The 18,922-nt window shown below is 41.3% G+C and overlaps 1 pseudogene; it reads left to right on the top strand.

The window, feature by feature from the left end:
• Positions 1-992: 992 nt before the first annotated feature.
• On the top strand, positions 993-12,809 carry LOC123485091 (annotated as a pseudogene).
• The last annotated feature ends 6,113 nt before the right edge of the window (positions 12,810-18,922 follow it).

Genomic DNA, 18,922 nt, shown 5'->3' with positions numbered 1-18,922 from the left:
CTCAAATTCCAGCATCTGGATTTTTATTAGCTAGTTAGCCAGCAAGGCTAACTAGCTAGCATAAACAAATTGTCAAAATTTCCTAAATTATAACAAACTAGTTAGCTAGTAAACGTGTGGGAGTGATATTCGAAACGGGTAAAACACAAAATTATTATTTGCTATCTGACTGTACAACATTGAAGCTAACCTTGTTAACATTAGCTAAGATTAGCTAGCCAGCTAGAGACTCACCAACACAGGCAACCCATGAAATTAGCAAGGAAGCAAGCTGCTGCTAGCTAAACTAGCATAGTGGGTTAACGAGAAGAAATCCCAAATGTTGCGGTCCAGTATTCCCTCCAACTATTCACACAAAGTCGACGTGTAAAGTACATCAATCATATTTACATAAAAATTATAGATTATGTTATTGATTATATGAAAAACATTAAAACTTCAGATGAGCTACACGTTATGCTAAAATCGTGTGGTCTTTACTGGACATCTAGAAATACTTCTCATCCAATAGAAATTCGAAAATGGAATTTGAGACTTGTGATTGGGCAGACACAGCTGTAAGTGACACCATCAAGTTCGGTGGAAGAGGCAAATTGCCGCTCGCTTTCTCTTGCTTTTCAACGATTTTGCGGGAAATCTTTCCAACCACCGGGCATGATTCATGAAGCTTGTTTACTTTTCAGCCTAGCCGTTTGCATATTTCTGGTGTCAATTATAAATCAATACACTTGTTGCAGAAACAGCAGTTGCCAAATATGCTCAGTTCTGAACTTGTGCAAGCCAGAAGACTAATGATAGGAAATGTACTATGTCTATGTTATGTATTGTTACGTAAATGCCGACCATTATCAGTTACACATGTTTATAATGCATGGTCTAATAATAAAAACCAATGCTAAGGTTTTCGCTTGTCAAGCCGTAATTTATTGTAAATTCACGTTTCTGCACGGACGAAGTTGAAGCACGGAACCGGAAGTACATCATTCACAACTTCCACACGTGTGAAAGATGTGGTTGGGTTAATTTAGTTCACTGTTTTCTTGTTTTTACGGAATACAATAATAACATTTACAACAGAAGTCAGTCAAAATTAAAGCACCAAGTAAGTGACGATGGCTGAGATAGTCCAACAGCGGATAGAAAATCGAATCCCAGAGTTGGAACAGTTGGAGAGAGTGGGACTGTTCAGCAAAAAGAAGTCAAGTAAGATTAAGAACACCCTTTTGCTTAACTACCTTGCAATGGTAGCAACCATCTTTGAAGTTGTATTACATCAGATTCATCTCCCAATTACAGATCCATGCTAAAAAGGGCGACAGCTTTAGAATACAAACTGCATCGATTGATCATAACCAAAGTTGACTTCATTGCATACATTCAGGTGAGTGCCAAATAAAAAAAAACAGTGAATAAAGCAAGAGAATGTGTGTATGGGCAATCAAAAACAAGTATTATAAACTGTGTGGTTCGAGCCCTGAATGCTGATTGGCACGGGTATGACCAAACATTTATTTTTACTGTTCTAATTACGTTGGTAACCAGTTTATAATAACAATAAGGCACCTCGGAGGTTTGTGATATATGGCCAATATACCACGGCTAAGGGCTGTCTCCAGACACTCTGCGTTGCGATTGAGAACAGACGTTAGCCGTGGTATATTGGGCATACGAGGTGCCTTATTGCTTAATTATTCAATGTATTAATCTGTGTTATTTCTTTGTTATTTCAGTATGAAATCAATGTCTTAGAGCTGATAAAGAAGAGAAGATCGGTAAGTTTTGAATCTCATATGTAATAATATATGAAGGATTTGTTTCATTGGGTCATTTCATTTTGTAGGCTACACATTCGCAGCTAAAACTTGAATTGTAGTGTAGGCCTACAAATAAAGAGAATAACAATTAGGTAGATTAACAAAACAATTAAAGTGACGTTGATGAAGCCAGCTTCAGAGAGTTCCCTCACAAGAGTTTGCCAGCTCATGTCAGAGACTAGTGTTTCTGACAACCCACTGAAATTAAGCTAGATTGATTCCTGATGATGCATTTCATTTGGCTTGCTAGCTCTGATGTTGTCCTCAGCCTCTCTGTAGCCTTCCTGTGATGCCAGGTGATGGAGTTGGCTTGATGGCCCTGATGTCATCCTTAGCTCAACCGCTCTGGATGTGCATCCACTTGGGTGATGTCTCTGCAGTTACTGTAGCACAAAAAAAGCTCACCACACATCAGTCCAGAGCAGTAGTCATCCTCACTACGAACTCTTTGCCATTTCCACAATGCAGTCAGGTCTCATAAGGCGGGGGTCTATATAAGCCTAGCTGTATGCCTGTCCGACCTCAGAAACAATGTTCCACTTTAAAATTTCGATCTCTGTACAATACTAAGAACAATACAGTGTGAAAAGGCCTATAATAGAAGCCGGTGCTGAGTCTGATGCGTCTTTTTAAATACAAACGTTAGCCGGCAACTAGCAATCTAGCTAGCCTAGCCAAACATGCAGACTTGCCATCAGTCCTTCAACTCCATGGGTAAAAACAACCAGATATATCTAATCAACACTCAATGACTTATCAAAAAAAAAGGGATAGAAAAAATATATATTATTAAAATCATCTAAATTATGTACAAAATATACAGAGCTCTCTGTTTAGGCTGCCTTACGGCACCATGGCAACCACAGAATCCAGTAATAATAATAATATCCACTTTCAGTATCATGCTAGAGTTTACAACCAATGAATTACTACAAGTCCATTGAAGTTCTATGAAATATTGAATATCTGTATCAGGAGTTCATATTTGTTCCTCATGTTTCATTTTTAGCGCATCGGCTATCAGTTCAAAAGAGAGGAGATTGAGTTTTCCATCATCTCGAGGATCAACAACATTTTCAGAAGGGCCACAACTAAATGGAAGGTACTATACAAGCCCTATATGACATAGCTATTAGCTACGGGATGTTGAATATTTCAAACAGCGCTATGCAGAAGGCACCAAAGAAGTCAGTGGACAGACCAATAATAAGACATCCTCTTTTTTGCAGGATGATGTGCAGTTGTGGCTCTCTCACATTGCTTTCTGTAAGAAATGGGTAAGTTGCAGTTATCTTGGGTTCTTAACTGATAAACTTTGAATAAATGTTGTGTTCTGGTGCTGAAACTGTACTTTTTGTTATCATCTCAAATAGAACACAAAGGGTCAACTCAGCAAGGGTGTTCTCCTCCATGCTTGCCATTCATCCTGAGAAACCAGGTAGATTTCTCATTATACTATGGTGACATACCACATCAATGGCATATGTCATTGTAATGCACACTGAGTGTACAAAACATTAGGAATACATTCAGTTGCACCCCTTTCACAACAGCCTCAATTCGTCGGGGCATGTACTCTACAAGGTGTAGAAAGCGTTCCACAGGGATGCTGGCCCATGTTGACTCCAATGCTTCCCACAGTTGTGTCAAGTTGGCTGGATGTCCTTTGGGTGGTGGACCGTTCTTGATACACACGGGAAACTGTTGAGCGTAGAAAAACCCAGCAGTGGTGCAGTTCTTGACACACTCAAACCAGTGCGCCTGGCACCTACTACCATACCCCATTCAAAGGCGCTTAAATCTTTTGTCTTGCCCATTCACCCTCTGAATGGCACACATACACAATCCATGTCTCAATTGTCTCCAGGCTTAAAAATCCTTCTTTAACCTGTCTCCTCCACTCACTCGATTTTGAAGTGGATTTAACAGGTGACATCATTAAGGGATCATAGCTTTTCACCTGGCCAGTCTGTCATGGAAAGAGCAGGTGTTCCTAATGTTTTGTACACTCAGTGTATAATAATATTCAATTTAGCATACACTTTTATCCAAAGCAACTTATTCATGCATGCATACATTTTACGTATGGGTGGTCCCGGGAATCGAACCCACTACCCTGGCGTTACAAGCGCCCGTGCTCTACCAACTGAGCTGCAAAGGACCACTACATACACGACATATCCTATCATTGCTCCAGTTGTTTGAGTGGATGACAGTGCCTAGTCAGCAGAATCATTGATTGCCTCTCCAGCCCTCTGGATCATGGCTGCCAAGAGCGAGCTGGAGGACAGAAACTCTTCAGAGAGCGCCAGACACCTGTTCCTCGTGCTCACGCTTCCACCCGGAAAGCAAGAAGGTCTACCAGGAGGTAAGGAGTTGGATGGCATTTGATTTTCAATTAATTGAAGAATTACCACATTAGGCTTGAAGCTAAAATGCTATGGAAATCTAAGTGCTGTGGCAGCAAACACTGAATGCACACAAAGCTGAAATGTAGCAGGACCACTGTTAAAAACCCCCAGGATGTTTGATACCCATGTCTCTACCTGAACAGTACTTCCGTATGGAGCTGTTGCACGCTGAGAAACTGAGAAAGCAACAGAAGGAGCTGGAGCAGGCTGAGATAGATGTGGTGAGTACACACACACACACACACCTTTTGAGTTTCTTCTTTTTGTACTGGGTCACTGATTGTCCTCTTCCACTCTACAGGGAGAGTATGAGTTCTCCCCTGAGATCATGAGTGGCAAACTGGCCGAGGTGGTGTACAGAGATGCTACTGGGAAAATCCAAGGTGAGCTGTTTTACATTGCATTGTATTCTATGCCATTGTATTGCCTAACAGTCATCTGTATGCCTACTTTGGTTATTAAGAGAGTAGAGACAGTGTTTTGGAGATGTTAATGGATTTCTCTGTGCTGTCCACAGGAGCTGATTTCATCCTGTCTCTTTTGACCATCGCCGCCATCTTTGACTTCACTAAAGAACTACAGGACACCATTATACAAGAGTAAGGCTCATCTTTGCTTTGTTCATCAGTGTTGGCTTTTCCTTGTGACATTTAGCACAAACACTGAGTGTGATAGCTTCTATAACGTGCCTGGTATTCCATAAAACAAACAGCGTCATCTAAAACAATTTTTGGTTACTGATCTCTGTATTCATTATTCAACAAGACACAACACACACTGACCATGCTGAATGTCCTGTCCCCAGCCTGCAGAGCAAGTACACAGACGACTCAGTGACGTGGGACTTCATGGCCAAGCGGGAGCTGGAGGCGACGGTGGGGGAGGAGCTTCAGTCAGCCAAGGGGCGGGCCTCTGACATCGCCAGGAGAGAGGAGCGCTGCTGCCAGGTCTACGAGGAGGGCCTCAACAGCCTCAACACAGGTACGTACACACAACAAACAGAAATGCACACATCAACACAGGTTAGACAAAACACAACACATTACAAACACACAGGTAAGACGCCACACAAAACTTAACATAGGTAGACACAACACAATGCAAATAAAGACCTCGACACGTGTAAACGCGATACAACTCAACACAAGTGACGAGTTGGATGAAGTGTAATGGAGGAGGTTCGGGGACTACGCTCACGTGATGGGTAACCTTGCCTGAGACCTGGGCCCGTATCTCTAAAGAATTTTTGTGCAAAAAGTGGCTCCTAGCGGCCAAATTCTAAGAAAATTCTCAGAGGCATGACGTTTTCTTAGAATTTCCCCTAAAAGTGACACGAAAATCCCAGTTAATATAAAAGCTATTCCTCAAGAGTCCTAGCGCTAAAAGGGCTCCTAAGGCGAGATCTGCTAAGAGCAGGGAAGAGGACTTTTAGTGGCTTAGGAGTTACCCTAAGCAGCTGCACAAAATGGCCAACAGAGGAGGCAGGAGAGATGTCCTGCAAACACTGGATGACAGGGAATTATTGAGACGCTACAGATTGGATCGTGCAGGAATCATGTTTGTGGTGGATCTCCTTAGAGATGCAATTACTTCACCAACTCGACGCCACAACGCTATTACACCGGAGAAGAAAGTAATCACAACCCTGAGGTATTTGGCAACAGGGAAAATGCAACAATGCAGCAGTGATGACTTGGGTCTGTCCCAATCCTCCGTCAGCAGAGTCATCACCCAAACACTGACAGCTTTGTCACAACCTAATATTGTGACACAATTTGTTTCATTCCCGCTGGATGCCCGCACTTTACACACACATAAAAGGGCATTTATGGACATTGCAGGATTCCCTGTTGCGTTGTGGGTGTAATTGATGGAACACATGTGAGAATAATTGCGCCATCAGAGGACGAGGCTGTCTTTGTTAACAGGAAGAATTTCCACAGCATCAATGTGCAAATAGTGTTCAATGCGGCCTGGAAGATTTTGGACATTGTGGCTAAATGGCCAGGCTCCACACATGATGCGAGAATACTCTCGAGAGTGGCATCAGACAGCTTTTTGAGAGACGCTATGTGCCAGCTAATTGCCACTTGTTAGGGGACAGTGGCTACCCATGCAAACCATGGCTCCTTACACCTTACCTCCAGCCACGCCAAGGGCCCCAACTAAACTATAACAGGTAAGCCAAACAATACAAAAATCATGGAAATGAAATGCAAGCAATATGTTAGAGCATCCAAGTAGTGCAATATTTCCATCAAATAATTAAAGGTCTGTATTCTATTGTAGGGCCCACAAGACAACAAGAGCGGTGGTGGAGCGTGGCATAGGCCATCTTGTTTTCAATGGGGTCCATATGGAAGTGAAAGTACAAAATATGCCAGCTAGGATATTAATATGAGCAAATGAGACACAAATCATTATTTGAACAGGGTGTAATGAGCTTAAGTTTTCACATATTTTTAGATTCTAATGTTAGGCTATAACCCCTACAGCTTACTATTCATTTTCCAGATATTTTCTTGAATGTGAAATATTATTTACAATTATAGTCTGCATAAGATTAGAGTGTATAATTATGTTTATTGATTTGAGGGTACATCCTTTGCTCATTATCACCAAAAGTTCATTTTCATCAAACTTGTAGGATCAACCAATCACGGCTTTTGAAATGATGACTCATACCTAGCAACGGGGTCAACCACACCTCCTCACTAAGATAGGATTTTTCATCCATTCCTGGCTCAGAGTTCACTGAAAATGTTCTGGAATCACTTCTAAGCTAAAACTCCTGGCAAGGAATTTTTAGGTTAAGTTAGGAGCTCTCTGAGAGGATTCTCAGAATCTTTAAGGATACGGGCCCTGAAAAGTTGCATTTGCATCCCAAACCTAGGCTTGGCAGGCTAATAGTGTCGTCTGGGTTCCAGGAGACACTGCTTTGATTCATGTTGGTCACAAACAACTAGGGATGGGCATTTAGACTTTTTTCTTTTTTACTGTTCGAGTACTCACATTCGTTTTTTTCTAGTACTCAAGTATTTAAATAAATATATATATTTTTTAGAACACTGGAAATGTTTTTTTGTGCCATTTATTTATATACCAACAGTGCATTTTGAATTCGTTGAAACCGTAATATCAACTGGTCATATTATATCGTGGAACACAATGTTAAAAAAGGTAGTTACGTCAGCAGTGGCGCTTGCTTGTAGAAGCCTTCTGTTAGCAATCAAAAGGACTACATAAAGGTAGGTTAAGTAATTAAATATGAACTGAAATCAAATTGCCCCATTTATATATTCAGTCAACAAAAAACAAGCCATTTGAGAATCATTCATTGAAACAGTAATTAGCTGTTTTAACTGCTCAGTTCTGGCGGGGTCACAGCGGCGCTTTTCAGTGGCAAAAGATGTGATGCGAGATTGCTGCTACTTGTCCCCCTCCGATATCGTTTCTTTGCGCTTGATAAGCATATGATTTATCATGGAGCTAGTTGTGCTATGATAGGAGAGCTTGATATTGCTTAGTTTGCCATTGCAAACCATGCTGATAGTGCTCATTTCACGCTATGTGCCTGAAACATCAAAATCAACAAAACATATTTCATTAAACTGCTGACAGCTCCTCTCTCTGCGTGCTGGAGAAAGGAATGAAGGAGAGGAGGAACTGGAAACACATGGTGGTGAGATTCTGTAGCTAAAGGCCATGTGTCAGCCTATTAATTTTATTAGGCTATTCAAAATCGAATGTAAATTCACTATAATTGTAGGTTCACTACTCTGTAAGCCGCCCTGCACAATCAATGAACCAACACATCGCCTAGGCCAGTGTTTCCCAACCCTGGTCCTCCAGTACCCCCAACAGGACACATTTGTATTTTAACCCTGGACAAGCACACCTGATTCAACTTGTCAGCTAATCATGAAGCCCTCAATGAGTTGAATGAGGTGTATTTGTCCAGGGCTACAACGAAAATGTGTACTGTTGGGGTTACACGAGGACCAGGGTTGGGAAACACTGGCCTAGGCCTATAGGTTCTCTCCCAGACTGATGGATATAAAGTTTGGAGCGTAGCATAAAGTAACCAGTCCATCCAATATGCATAATAATACAGTCCACACTCAAAAGGTGATTACTAGAGTTTGGAGCCTACACCAAATTATGTACCAAATAAATCTTTATATTTTTTATTATATATATAATTTGTTTTTCTGCTGTGCTTAATATGCAGTAGGCTATGTATTGTATAACTGCACAATCATTTTAATTCAGGCTTTTTTTCAGGCTTGGGCTCATATATAGGCCTATAACTGTAAGTCGCTCTGGATAAGAGCGTCTGCTAAATGACTAAAATGTGAAATGTAATGTGTATGCATAAGCTCTAATATGCGTATAGTGTTCTACAAGCGACATCTTAAATGCTTTGAATTAATCATCACCTTAAAATGCTGACCCTTTATATGTTTGGCTTTGAAACAAGATCCACAACGACCATGTTTTCCACTCAGTTTTAATCTGTTGTTGAACTTCTTTCTTGAAATTGATCGATCATAGTGAGGGTCAAACAATGTAGCCTTCATTTGCATTCATGTCAGAGTGATTAGAGGGACAATAGAGCGCTTAGTACCAGGCCATTAGCGACCTGACATCGTTAGCGAGTTGGGTACTACCAACACATCGATGCCTTTCATGTACAGAGAGCATAGGAGGAGATTACCATGACTGAACGTTCATGTGGAATTTGACTGCCGTCATGACTCATGACTGCCAGTCACCGCAACAGCCCTAGTGATGACTGGTCTCTCTTTTCTGTGTTCCAGAGGCCATGTGGGCGTGCTACGTGTCCTTCTGCCTGGAGAGGTTCAAGAGGAAAACCAATGTCCAGGAGCTGAAGGAGAAGGTCAACATTTCAAGCCATGACTAATTGCTGATGAGCACTTTTTAGTGAAGAATATTGATAGGTTATTGATGATCTAATGTTAATATGACTAGTATATTAGTGAAATGAGTGTAGGGTTCTATAAGACAGAAATCTGACCTGTGTGTGTGTTGGCATCCCTCAGAGGCAGGAGAGGCTGCTGGCAGTGCTTCAGCGTGCCCACGACTCCTCACTGCTGAAGGAGGACTTCTACAAGAACTGGGTAAGAAGATTTCTTATGACGAGAGTAAATCTAGGACAGTAATTGTATCAACATAGGCTATCTAATGTACAAACATACAGCATAGCAACCAATAGGATACAACATGTAACAGTTTCCTGTGGGTGTGTGTCCCTCCGTCCGTCTGTTCAGCTGCAGGTCTTACTCTCATCAGGAGACTCCAGAGCAGACTGCTGCCATTGCCATGGCAGCCACCCAGCGCTACAGACAATCTGTGGACGTGTGGTGCCTGGCCCTGCAGACGATGGTGCATCTGGGGAGTGGCGCCACGGGCAAGCTATTCCAGGATGCCCTAACACACGTGAATCCCAAGGTACACACACACACAGTCATTAAGTGCTGCTGTGAAAGTGGGGCAGCTCCAACTCTGTCCCAGATACTTTCCTACAGCATATTAACTTACTCAAATGACTGCTATTCCCTGCTAAAAACCAGTTCCAATATGACTGGATGGGCTCAATTCAATCAAACCCACAGTGCAGTATTTACGTGGTAGTTCCAAATGACATGACAGAATTGCTTCAGGTACTGTTAAATCCTATTACTAATACCAGGTAGACTTTCCTCACAGAAATTCTTCAGGTACTGTAAAAACCTATTACTAATACCAGGTAGACTTTCCTCACATGTAAATTCTTCTAGTTTTAAGAATAAGACTCCTGCACGGGCAGTATTAGTTACAAAGACACTGCATTAACATTGCTATTGTGGGCTTAATTGAATCCAGCCCACAGTCAGAGGTTTTTCAACGCTTCGCCGTGTCGTGTTTGGAGGTCAGCGCGCAGAGCTTTGTACCCACTGGGCAAAACTGGTTGAATCAACGTTGTTTCCACTTAATTTCAACAAAAATATTCTATGTGATGACGTTGAATCAACATGGAACACTGGTTGGATTTGAAAAAGTAATCAATGTGAGGAATTTTGCCTTTTTTTACACAACTTTAACCTAAATCCATTTTGTTGATTTCACGTTAGTAGACGCTGAACTGACGTCTGTGCCCAGTGGGTAGTATGTAGTAGAGCTGGGATGATAAACCAATTATCGACACTGACCATACCGATCACTTATCGCAGGCATTTTGCTGATATCGTTACGATAAGTAGCCTATACTAGAGAAATGTGAAGTTTGAAATGAAATAAGTTTGCTAATATGGGTGATTGTTTAGGGGACAACTGATGGCTACAACCATCAAACTAGTAGTAGTAGTATAAAGGATCATTAATAAGACTGTGGTGCACATTGTTGTAAACATATCGTTCTATTCATTATCGCATCAATTCAGGTAGTTTATCGCGAAATAGATTTTGTAGCTAGTAATTCATTGTTATGATGGGTGTTGCGCAATGTAAGGGGCGGCTCACGAGAAGGGTCTGACTGTGTGAGGGGGGAGTATGTTCACCCTCCACTTCGTTTTGTAATTATGTAGTCACAAAGACATTGTTGATCCGGGGTGTGAGTTGCGAAATAATATGGGCCCAATGGGATTGTCTCTGGAATGTAAAAAACATTCTAAGATTTATGGGAAAATGAGTATCTTACAAAAATGTTTGGAGCATCGGAGTGTGCAGGCCGTACTTCACTGGTAACACTTTTTCCAGCCCAGCAACCCATGAAAATATTTTATATGTAAAAGGAGCATCTTACCTGATGTGTAACCACCCTGTTCTTGTCTGTTGACAGTTGAGTTTGCCCCTGTGGCAGCTGCAGGTGGAGTGGAGCATGACATCACAGAGCCCAGAGGAAACTGAGGCCCTGTTTCAGGTACAGAACCAAACCCAACCTCTCAAATTACATTAGTCTGTTATGACATTTCAATACAATGCCAGTTTACATTTGTCATAATTCGAATCTCAGTCCAGACAGTGCTTTGACCAAGCTTTTTCTGGTTCTATGTCATTCTTGGCCTCCATTGTGTCATAGTGCAAAAGCAGTAGTGCCTCATAGGCTGTGTTTACACAGGCAGCTTAATTCTGATCTTTTGACCAATGGCATCAGATCTTTTTCAGAACTGATCTGATTGGTCAAAACACCAGTTTGTGTAAACGCAGCCATATTTGCTTACATACAATGTTGCCTGGTTGGATGAGAATTAGTTGTAACAGTTTGTTTTTCCTCTGCTCTCAGAGAGGTCTGCTGTCTGTGGTGCCTGCCGTTTCCATGGAGATAAAGGAAAAGTACATTGACTGGTCCTACAGGGCCGGAGGCTACAAGAAAGCCAGGAAGACCTTCACAAGGTACTGAATATTAATAATAATATTATATTATTCATTTTTCTCACCAGTTCTGTATTGAAGGCCAAATCATTACAATGGTGATTCTAATTCACAGTACTTATTTTGTACAACGTATCCTCGTTTTAGATTTGTAAGTCGCTCTGGATAAGAGTGTCTGCTAAATGATGTAAATGTAGATGACTTATTACTATGCATTTACTAAGTTAAGCATTTTGACAATTTTTTTTTAATGTAATTTTACCTTCTCTTATTTTCCAGTTTGCATGAGAGCCGGCCCTTCTCCAAGGCCTTTTTCACCAGAATGATCCAGATTGAGAAAGATCAAGTAAGTGTGTCAAGTCACAATGTATGAGGAAACAAGAACCCAAGTCCATGCTCAGACAAATGCATGTGGCAACCAACCAAGTCTCAAACTAGCCTGTTGTTCCAATATCAACACATGTTGTTGTGGCTTCATGTAGAACATGTTGTATCAAGGGTTTAACTATTCACACTGTTAGGATTTTGTAAGCCTGTTCCCAGATCTGTTTGTGTTGCATAGACAACTCTTATGGTCGTTAACAAGGCTGGTGTACTAACTGGAATGATGTGACTGTTCTTTTAGGAGACTCCCAAGATGAGCAACCTGAGGGACTTCTATGAGAGAGCCCTGAGGGAATTCGGCTCCACAGATGATGGTGAGATTCTGAAAACACATTCAAAGCAGCCCATTTAAAATAAGTCCCACAGGGATTCTTTCATGTCAGTTGTTACACTAACAACTAAAAGACTTCCAATAGGCCAGTAGAAGAATGAACAAGACATACATGGTCGAACTACAGGGTTTGCAGGCTTTTATTAGAGCCCAACATTACCACAACTGATTCAACAGGAACTTTTATTAACTGATTGAGGTGTTTTAGTATGGCAGGAATATAAACCTTTACATCCTGTAGTTTTCTGGGACCAGAGATGCTGAACCTGGTCAAATTAAGTTCAGATGGTCACTCAGGACTGTCTGAATGGCTTTTTCCCTCCAGATCTGTGGCTGGAGTACATCAGAGAGGAGCTGGGGGCAAGCGGCCAGCCAGAAAACTGTGGGAAGATCCACTGGAGAGCCATGAAGCTGCTGGAGGGGGAGAGTGTGGAGAGATTCACTGCCCAGTATGCCCTGCTGCAGACTGGACACATCTAGAACACACATTACCCCCCCTCTGTCCAAGAAGTGGACTGTTCCAACAGTGTTGTGGGAAACAGCTTACTGTGCAACTGAAGTTCAGATGAGTAGGTAGAAGTTGCTCCTAACCACTGATACAGGGTCAGAACTATTTGATCATCCTAATGGTTAAGGTTAGGATTGGGGATAGGGTAATCTGATCCTAGATCTGTGGTTAAGGGCAACTAATACCTAGAGACGGTAATAACAAGCTGTTCTGTTTATATGGAGAGTTAAATTTGTACTTTACATTTCCTTGCATTTAGTATACAAGCGTGGTGTTTCATGCAAGTTTACAACTTCAATTTTTTGAAGAGTTATGTTAATGTACACATCAGTAAGGATTTAATATTTTATGTATTTACAAACATTAACTTTGTCGCTGTAAACTTTAAATAAAAACCATCCCAACAGTCTCCCTATTTCTATTGTGTTCTGTCTGTAGGTCAATATCACACTTTGTAGCACATGGGATTATCGTTTCAATAACCAGTGCATCACATGACTACTTACATACATGTGAGTATTATGACCCTGTCCCTGAACGACCCCTGACTTGCTTCCTCAGACTGGAGCCTAGGGATGGCAGTAGGTCCACTGACCAACCAGTGCTTTGTGAAACCTTTTCTTGATTACAGAGTTAACAGATTCAGCTCTATACAATACATTTATCTGCAGTCAGAACATTGCACTCTCCTGATCCTTATAGTACACATACAGTACCAGTCAAAAGTTTGGACACTTACTCATTCAAGGGTTTTTCTTTATCTTTACTATTTTTTACATTGTAGAATAATAGTGAAGACATCAAAACTATGAAATAACACATATGGAATCATGTAGTAACCCAAAAATTGTTAAACAAATCAAAATATATTTTAGATTCTTCAAAGTAGCCACCCTTTGCCTTGATGACAGCTTTGCACACTCTTGGCATTCTCTCAACCAGCTTCATGAGGAATGCTTTTCCAACAGTCTTGAAGGAGTTCCCACATATGCTGAGCACTTGTTGGCTGCTTTTCCCTTCACTCTGCGGTCCAACTCATCCCAAACCATCTCAATTGGGTTGAGGTCGGGTGATCTGATGCAGCACTCCATCACTCTCCATGGTCAAATAGCCCTTACACAGCCTGGAGGTGTGTTGGGTCATTGTCCTGTTGAAAAACAAATGATAGTCCCACTAAGCCCAAACCAGATGGGATGGCGTATCGCTGCAGAATGGACAGATTTCCACAGGTCTAATGTCCATAGCTTGTGTTTCTTGGCCCAAGCAAGTCTCTTCTTATTATTGGTGTCCATTAGTAGTGGTTTCTTTGAAGAAATTTGACCATGAAGGCCTGATTCACGGTCTCCTCTGAACAGTTGATGTTGAGATGTGTCTGTTACTTGAACTCTGTGAAGCATTTATTTGGGCTGCAATCTGAGGTGCAGTTAATTCTTATGAACTTATCCTCAGCAGCAGGGTAACTCTGGGTCTTCCTTTCCTGTGGCGGTCCTCATGAGAGCCAGTTTCATCATAGCGCTTGATGGTTTTTGCGACTGCACTTGAAAAAACTCACGATTGACTGACCTTCATGTCTTAAAGTAATGATGGACTGTCGTTTCTCTTCGCTTATTTGAGCTGTTCTTGCCATAATATGGACTTGGTCTTTTACCAAATAGGACTATCTTCTGTATACCACCCCAACCTTGACACAACACAACTGATTGGCTCAAACTAATTAAGAGGAAATAAATTCCACAAATTAACTTTTAACAAGGCACACCTGTTCATTGAAATGCATTCCAGGTGATTACCTCATGAAGCTGGTTGAGAGAATGCCAAGAGTGTGCAAAGCTGTCATCAAGGCAAAGGGGTGGCTATTTGAAGAATCTCAAATATAAAATATATTTTGATTTGTTTAACACTTATTTGGTTACTACATGATTCCATATGTGTTATTTCATAGTTTTGATGTTTTCACTATTATTCTACAATGTAGAAAATCGTAAAAATAAAGAAAACCCCTTGAATGAGTAGGTGTGTCCAAACTTTTGACTGGTACTGTACATTCACAAGTGATTAAATGTTTTGTTGCCATGGAGGCCGTTTGTCACCAGTAAGTCACATTTGATTTACCTGAAACATTTCACTGAGGCCCATTTTGGCAATCTGAACAAGATGATAGGGCAAACATTGTGCATTCATCATATATTGTAGCAAATGTACAATTTAAATGGATTATATAACATTGCACTTTTATAAAAAATGGCCATAAATATGTTATTAAGTCCAACAATGTGTTTAATACCTTTTTAATGATAAGAGCTAGCATTACTGAAACTGAAGTATTTATAACCAATGTGCCAAAATACCAAAACATTCAGGTTGATTCACATTTTACAGTTAAGGATGCTTCTAAATACTCTTTCCAGTGACGTAACTGTCACAGCTGTAGCCATGTTCAACTAACGCCATGAAATGCCCCTACAAAGTCTTGCATTACAAGATTATCTACAATTATTTAAAGTAATCAAATAAACATGCTTTAAAGTTGTTTTATCAAAGAACATGTACTGTACTAAATGGCATTCATGATGACTAGTTTATTGACCTTTGAAAGTTTCACAGAAACTCTCCTTCTCCTACAGAGGAATTCATAGGAGAACCTTAAGGCCAGTTTTCTACATCCAACAAATACAGTGGGGAAAAAAAGTATTTAGTCAGCCACCAATTGTGCAAGTTCTCCCACTTAAAAAGATGAGAGAGGCCTGTAATTTTCATCATATGTACACGTGAACTATGACAGACAAAATGAGAAAAAAAAATCCTGAAAATCACATTGTAGGATTTTTAGTGAATTTATTTGCAAATTATGGTGGAAAATAAGTATTTGGTCAATAACAAAAGTTTCTCAATACTTTGTTATATACCCTTTGTTGGCAATGACACAGGTCAAACGTTTTCTGTAAGTCTTCACAAGGTTTTCACACACTGTTGCTGGTATTTTGGCCCATTCCTCCATGCAGATGTCCTCTAGAGCAGTGATGTTTTGGGGGCTGTCGCTGGGCAACACGGACTTTCAACTCCCTCCAAAGATTTTCTATGGGGTTGAGATCTGGAGACTGGCTAGGCTACTCCAGGACCTTGAAATGCTTCTTACGAAGCCACTCCTTCATTGCCCGGGCAGTGTGTTTGGGATCATTGTCATGCTGAAAGACCCAGCCACGTTTCTCTTCAATGCCCTTGCTGATGGAAGGGAGGTTTTCACTCAAAATCTCACGATACATGGTACCATTCATTCTTTCCTTTACACGGATCAGTCGTCCTGGTCCCTTTGCAGAAAAACAGCCCCAAAGCATGATGTTTCCACCCCCATGCTTCACAGTAGGTATGGTGTTCTTTGGATGCAACTCAGCATTCTTTGTCCTCCAAACATGACGAGTTGAGTTTTTTACCAAAAAGTTATATTTTGGTTTCATCTGACCATATGACATTCTCCCAATCCTCTTCTGGATCATCCAAATGCACTCTAGCAAACTTCAGATGGGCCTGGACATGTACTGGCTTAAGCAGGGGACACGCCTGCACTGCAGGATTTGAGTCCCTGGTGGCGTAGTGTGTTACTGATGGTAGGCTTTGTTACTTTGGTCCCAGCTCTCTGCAGGTCATTCACTAGGTCCCCCGTGTGGTTCAGGGATTTTTGCTCACCGTTCTTGTGATCATTTTGACCCCACGGGGTGAGATCTTGCGTGGAGCCCCAGATCGAGGGAGATTATCAGTGGTCTTGTATGTCTTCCATTTCCTAATAATTGCTCCCACAGTTGATTTTTTTCAAACCAAGCTGCTTACCTATTGCAGATTCAGTCTTCCCAGCCTGGTGCAGGTCTACAATTTTGTTTCTGGTGTCCTTTGACAGCTCTTTGGTCTTGGCCAGAGTGGAGTTTGGAGTGTGACTGTTTGAGGTTGTGGACAGGTGTCTTTTATACTGATAACAAGTTCAAACAGGTGCCATTAATACAGGTAACGAGTGGAGGACAGAGGAGCCTCTTAAGGAAGAAGTTACAGGTCTGTGAGAGCCAGAAATCTTGCTTGTTTGTAGGTGACCAAATACTTATTTTCCACCATAATTTGCAAATAAATTCATAAAAAATCCTACAATGTGATTTTCTGGAAAAAAAAATCTCAATTTGTCTGTCATAGTTGACGTGTACCTATGATGAAAATTACAGGCCTCTCTCATCTTTTTAAGTGGGAGAACTTGCACAATTGGTGGCTGACTAAATACTTTTTTTCCCCACTGTATGGCTTCTTGAGAATACATTCAGTCCGTCCCATGATATTCCACTCTCCCTCACTGGGTGATATAATAGTTAACCTCTGAGTGAATGCTTTCATCTTCATGACCAAGACTTCAAATTATAGACCAGTGTAGACTGTTGGACTGGCACCTAGTACAATCATGGTTTTGAAGAGGGAATCCCCAGTTTACAGCTTTCCAAAGCATCATACAAGAGGGTATAAGCAATTAGTGCCAACATGAAAACCTAACTAACTAATGTTGTTATTCCATCTGGGGAGTGAAACCACTTGAGGCATATTAAGGCAGGCAAACCATTGAGGTGCAGTCTAATGATAGTTAGCATCCCTTTAGTGCGTTATTAGATTACAGACTGCAGGTTGATGTGTCGCTGTGGTTTTAGCATCCCCATGTCCAGAGATGGGCAGTATTTCTGTTGCATGTATTTGAAATTCATATTTCAATTACTTTTGAGTAATTTGTATTTCACCGGCCTGAACTACAATCCAATGTAGTTTGTAACAAGATACATTCGAGACCTGTAATTTGTATTTTCAAATTACTTTTCTATACCATTTCTATTTTATAGCAGTTCAACATTTTGTGGCCCCCTTTCACCCTGCACTGGTATCAGAAGTCATGGCACTATGGTGTGATAAGAGTGTCTGCTAAATGAACAACATGTAAATGTAAAAATGTACGCTTGCAAAGCATGCTGGGTATTATTCTAATGAGCTCCTCCCACAAAACAAGGCCAATAATAATACCCAGTGTGCTTTGCGATTGTTCATTTTTACATTTATCCACAGTGACTTTTTTTGTTACCGTTACTAAGAATGTTGTTGTAGTGGAGGCGTGTAGTTGCAAATTTATTTTGTATAAATAAATAAAAACATTCTAAATACAATACTTTGCAAAAGTATGTTGTATTTTAGTTTGATACATTGGTCTTTAGAGTATCTTGTATTTGTAACAAGATTCATTTTCATGCATCTTTTGCCCATCTCTGCCCATGTCTTCCTCTTCCATGGGTGCAAAGTGAGTGAAACCGTTGACTCACTGAGACACACTAAGTGTCCGGCAACACCTCTGCAGTAGAATGGTAGAATTGCCAGTCGAGCTAAAGGCCAAATAGCCAAAAACATTGCAAGTAGCCAAAATCTCTTATTAATCAAGTCCTGCTCCATCTCATCCAATAAGGCCTCTCCAGGGCTCTGGATGACTTTCCAGCCCCACACTCTCAATGCTTCTGATCACTATGGTAATCCAGTGTTGTCCTCACAACTTGCCTCCTGGGCACTGATCGGCTTCTCCTTCCTCACTCCCCCTCAGTGCTTCCTCAGCAGTATGTAGGTGAAGAGCACCACCACTCCAGCGGTCAGCGCGGCGATGACACACTGGTGAATGGTGATGACAGTCTCCAGCGTGTGGATGCGCTCCTCCATGGCGCATGTGTGGATGTAGTCATAGACGGAGGCGCCGATGCTCCACATCGCCCACACGGCATCCACCAGTGCCTTCATGGTGGGGAGACCATTGGGGGACCACAGGGCGCCGCTGGAGCTGGACCCCAGCCTCATCTGCCGCTCACGGGCCCCACTACACGGCCCTCACTGCGGGGGAAGGAGAGATAGGTACACACAGGGCACAATATGGTGACCTCTGACCCCTTAAATGGAGGTCATATGGCTAGTTGAAGAGGGAAACTGAGTTTAGTAGCACAATCAATATGATATTCATTCATCATCCACAACATGTTATGATTGCTGTTTTCTTTTTTAGAATAGGTATCATTCTCATCTTTATCAGAATGTCCAGCTGTTGCCT

Source organism: Coregonus clupeaformis, unplaced genomic scaffold, assembly GCF_020615455.1.
Source record: "Coregonus clupeaformis isolate EN_2021a unplaced genomic scaffold, ASM2061545v1 scaf0571, whole genome shotgun sequence".
Classification (NCBI taxonomy): domain Eukaryota; kingdom Metazoa; phylum Chordata; class Actinopteri; order Salmoniformes; family Salmonidae; genus Coregonus; species Coregonus clupeaformis.
The sequence above is the reverse complement of the archived record's forward strand: the minus strand, read 5'-3'. Positions and strand labels throughout refer to the sequence as shown.